The sequence below is a fragment of the Schistocerca serialis genome, chromosome 1, assembly GCF_023864345.2.
Source record: "Schistocerca serialis cubense isolate TAMUIC-IGC-003099 chromosome 1, iqSchSeri2.2, whole genome shotgun sequence".
Taxonomy (NCBI): Eukaryota; Metazoa; Arthropoda; class Insecta; order Orthoptera; family Acrididae; genus Schistocerca; species Schistocerca serialis.
Genome location: NC_064638.1, coordinates 403,480,898 through 403,486,087, shown reverse-complemented (window position 1 = coordinate 403,486,087; position 5,190 = coordinate 403,480,898). Strand labels below are relative to the sequence as shown.

General features: G+C 46.3%; 1 pseudogene; it reads left to right on the top strand.

Annotated features, from left to right (window-relative positions):
• The first annotated feature begins 1,248 nt into the window (after positions 1 to 1,248).
• LOC126424330 (5S ribosomal RNA) lies at positions 1,249 to 1,366 on the top strand (annotated as a pseudogene).
• The last annotated feature ends 3,824 nt before the right edge of the window (positions 1,367 to 5,190 follow it).

Below are 5,190 nucleotides of genomic sequence, written 5' to 3'. Positions count from 1 at the left end.
CAAAGTACGGCATCTGGCGGAAACACATCCCTGTAAAAAATTTAACTACGCTAAATTTTCTACGAAAAGATCCTGTTAATCATTTCTGTAATAGTTTACGTGCAGCGATTGGGAGAATATTAAAATCTTCATATGATATTTGAAGGTCTTGTGGGTTGCATAAAACCCATCGGTAGGGGCAGCTGACTCATCCTGTATACTTGCTAGCCCTGCAACCTGCCAAGCGGAGTTGCTTAGTTCTAGTACCGTGAAGAGCACATCAGGGGCCCTGTATTCGTTTCAGAACGAGCCTTTCATGCAGCAGAGCGGAGGCGGGCTGGGGCCACCACTACCAGTCAGGCAGCATCTGTCAGCGGGAGCCGCTGGCCACGCAACTGAGGCGCCTCTGTGCTCCTTCCCTCCCGGTGCGCCTGCGCGCTCGCCCGGTCCCGGTCCGGCCGTCGACACGAACCGGAGCCGGCGGGCGGGCCGCGGCCCTGCCCACGCAATCTGTGCCGCCAGGAAGTCCCAATTAAGATGCCGCCAGTCGCTATCGCCCTCCAGATTGCGTGACGTCAGGCGGCGCGGGGGGCTTCACTGCTGCGCGCGGCAGCGGGCAGAGGGGAGGGGGAGGGGGATGGAAACGGGAAGCAGCCAAAGTGGGGCAGATGAATGCTGGGAAGGAAGGCAACGAGAGCGAAGGCTCGAAGGTGTGGGTGTGCACTTACAGGGCATGCACGACAGACGTCGAGCTCGAAACGGTCTGCTAGCGGATCACAATGATATGAGCGATGTTGGCACTTCTGCAAAATTCGTAAAGTTCCAGCAGTTGTAATTTGCGGGATATGACACAGCAATGGCAGCAGGTCGAGCTGCCAAAGTACATTTACATTGTTATAGGTGTAACACTTCTACTAAAGTGTGTGGTGGGTGGTTGCTTCTCGAACTGATGTTGCAAGGAAAGCAGAACTGTGGCAAAAGTTATTACGCAAAGTTCGAGACCCATATGCTTGATAGAAACTTTAGTCTTGAGCAGATCCTCAACTGCTGGCAGAACCGTCAAAGCGGTGCCCACTGCCCAACCCACTCCTCCCTCCGTCAATACACCTGTTTGGAATTTTTTTTACACAGCAATTAAGTTTAATTAAAAATGAAGCATTATTTAACAACATTATTCTAATTAACTATATCGATGGAAAATATTGCAAACAAATTAAATGTTTCATGGCAGTATTTAAATAAACAAATGTATGAACTCTCTCAAAGTATGGCAACGGCCTTGCCGCAGTGGATACACCGGTCCCCGTGAGATCACCGAAGTTAAGCGCTGTCGGGCGTGGTCGGCACTTGAATGGGTGACCATCCAGGCCGCCTTGCGCTGTTGCCATTTTTCGGGGTGCACTCAGCCTCGTGATGCCGGATCTACTCGACCGAATAGTACCGGCTTCGGTCAAGAATACAATCATAATGACCGGGAGAGCTGTGTGCTGAACCCACGCCCCTTCTATCCGCATCCTCCATACAGGATGACACGGCGGTCGGATGGTCCTGGTAGGCCACTCGTGGCCTGAAGACGGAGGGAGTGATGAATTTTCTTAAAATTGGGAAGCGAAACAAAATGCACATTTTATTGTTTATGACACAGCGATAATGGATGTAACCTATTAAGTACCAGCGCATTTTTTCTCTAAATAGCGCTACTTAACTCGCCACACTTCGCTTGGATACACGTATCCCAACGATGCGTTCATTGGGCGTCGACTGGCAGGGGCACAGCGAAATTGATTGTCCAGTTATATTTAACGTAAGAACTACATGGTCCAATGATTAGCAGATTAACTGGCGAAGTAACTTACGGCTTTCGATGCTTTGCCGTCTGCCGGAGTTTCATTCGCATTAGAATAATAAAAAAATACCTAAGTAAGACCTACTTTCAGTGATTTTACATCATACGATGGAGCAATGAAGCCGATGTCCAATGGTAGAGCATGCGTTTATTGACACGAGGCTTCGACTTAGATGAACACTGATAACTGTCCAAGACGACTATCAAGTCTAGCAGTATTATTACTCCGTATCATTAAGTTTGTTTGTGAATTGCTTTTCATTTACCAAACAGATCGTACCAACCGAATCTTCGGTGCAGTAGAAGTGCTCATTGGGCAAACAAATTACATATCACTTCCATATTATTTGGCTGCTTCCTTCAGTATGACATCAAAGCTTTTAGCACCAGCTCGCCAACCTAAGGAGATCAAAGAATACCATATCGAAGTAGCAGCAAGGACACCAATGTTTAACGTGAACGAACTTTGAATGTGGCAACTGTTGCCGCATAAATCTCGTTGCGATATACCTCTGTTCGATAATAGTCGTTTCTTTATGATGCAACTGGACGAGTGGACATGAGCCGTGCTGTGGCTCGCTTTGATGCTGTTTGTAGGTTTCCGCCCTGTGTTGGAGACCAGACGGTATCGTTTAGTGGGCATGGTTGCGGTTGTTTGTCTTCTTCTCGTGTTGACTGGCGCCACTCGGTTTCGTAAACGTTGCCTGTCCGCTAGTGGCAGCAGTGGAGGTTATCGATATATAGTAACTGTTGCCCCATCTTTGGGGTGACGTCGTTGTTTTTCCGGGTCGTGTGAGTGGGCCAGTTCGGTTGGGAACTCAGGAGGAGCCAGGTCCGTGCAGTGTCAGAACACGCCGGGACCGCTGACGGCACACATGGACCGCCGGATAGAAGGGCTGTGGTCACGAGGGTGCACGAACTGGTCGTAAACCGGATCCAGCAAGCCTTAAGATGAGTGCATTTCAATCCAAGTAGAGAAACCTCCACCATTGTGATATATCGCGATTCTCCAGTGACTTGGGTTCGCGTTGCTGTTCGTAGTGCCGCCGAGGCGAAGAGCAGCGAGTGGAGTTGTTCCGGGCACTGAGCAGTGTTCTGGGGACGTAGTGCAGACCGCCGGTTCCGGCTTTGGCGTATTGTTCCATCGTTGCATTTGGTTTATCGGCCGTCGGGTAGCTTCAGCAAGATTATCATTAGTCATTCGTTAGTCCGAGTTACCATCTTGTGAAGTGAATGCAACTCTTGGCTGTCTATCTCATCGCTCACGAACGTGTTTGTTGCCGGACCTTCTCAGAGGTCCATTCCTGGAGCACCGTCTGTGGCCCCTTGATTCTGGTAAGACATGTGTGTTCTAAAAGGAGGTCTGATGGCCAGTAGTTCAGTGTAACCTCCTTCAGTCCACGCCTTCTGCTGCGTTTGTGGCGACTTGCCTTTAATATTTCAGTACCTGAAATTAGTAATTTGCAGTGAGTTTTAAACAATTCTTAATGTATTACCATTCTTGGCGTGTAAGGCCTTCTGTCCAGATGACCGTGGCTTGCTTTTAAAACATTATCTGCTGTATCTGTATTTAATGGTGGTTTGCTAAATTGATACTCACTGAAACACTACTATTTACACAGTTATTTGGTCCTTCACTAATATGGTGTAGTATTTTTATTTATTGTTGAGTCTGCAATTATTGGTTTAAAGTAACTTGTGTGTAACTGTAAAAGGCAACCAATAGTAACTGATTACGGCCCCATCCACGATCGTAACCGAAACTTACCTTCCCTTGACTACCAAGTTTTGTCAACGTCGTGCTTTTACTGTAGTGGAGTGAGAGGAGGCTTCTGCTTGTAGGCGTTCTCTCCTGTTATTTTATTCTTCATCAGTTTCGTCCCCAGAGCCCCCTCCCCTTGTGCCTGCATCCTTTGCGGACCTTTCTCCCCATCGCCTTGGTGTGGAATTCGTCTGGTCGAGCTGACCGACTTCAGAAGCAGACATTTGATCTTGTACGTGTACGCTATCTGAATTTTGCCACGTACTCGATAGTCGATTGATATAGACAAGTACTCGTAAGGAGAATGAGGGTATATAAGGCGTTGCAAAATGATCCACCCAATTTCACAAGACTGTCTACTACACGGGTGAAGATATAAATTTGGTGCGAATTTTGTCATACATATAGGAGTGAAAAGCTTATATTTTCAGAATAATCACCCGACTTAGAGGCTGCATCTTTTACATGTCCGCACATACACCTTTTAAAAATTATGTTTAGGGTCAAAGTTTTTGTTTACCTTTCACGAACTCTCAATGTGTCCTCCACCGGAGGCACAACGAACATCCGGAAGATATGCTCGTCCCACATTCTGCAACTATAGGATTCAACGCTATACGTAATTGCAGTTCACAAAAAGTAGTTGGAATGGGATGTTCATAGACAGCTTCCCAAAGAACGACAAAAAATCGTTTACAGAGAGATCAGATGCCCTTGTAGGGAATGATCGGTACACGCCTCACGTTCAATTCATCGTTGACGTAGCTGGTTGTTAAAAAGTGCTTTTACGTGCACGTGCTCCGACGTGTTGAAAAACGAAACTTTCGGTTTGCTGTTGCAATTATGAAACAAGCCAGATTTCCAACATATCCAGGTAACTAATTCTTGTAATAGCCTTGTCGAGACGTGTCAAAAAACACACGGGTCTTTGTAAAGTCTATCTTGTGCTCGACTATGGTGTGTGCCGCTGTGGTCCCCATATCTTTGAGTTATGTTAGTTCACTTAACCACTTAATGGAATGAAGTCTCATCACTGAATGCTAAACGAGAAAGTTAGTACCATATCAAAATCCAGGATGAAGTCACAAAACACGTTTTGTTCCTTTTTAGCCCCATTTCTATTCGATGCACATTACATAATGAACGAACGAGCGAGCTAACGATCCAGCTATGGACAACCACCTGAACTGGCAACTTACCTTGTCAGTCCAAAAAGTTTCGAGACTGGATTAATAGAAAATGGAGAAAACGTCAAGACAGCGGTTTTAACACTTCGTGTGTTCTACATAGTCTATCCTCGTTTGCGTGAAATGCAATGTTTGCCCAAACATGTGTAACTGTCAGAAATGTCCTTCTTTGGATTATCGTTCATCTCGCGCGTTACACTGGCTTCAGTGTCAGTTATGTCGTAAAAGAATTGACCCTACTTGTTAATTTCTGTGTTTAGACGTTTTGTGGTAAATTTGTATTTATAACATCAAGTCTCGTCACCCACGAGTTTTTCAGAAACGAATTGTCAGCGTTTTGCATTTCAGTGAAATTGCGGCGCTCGTCCACGAGTCATTGTTTTTGTTCAGTATTCGATGGGCTGCACACACTGCCT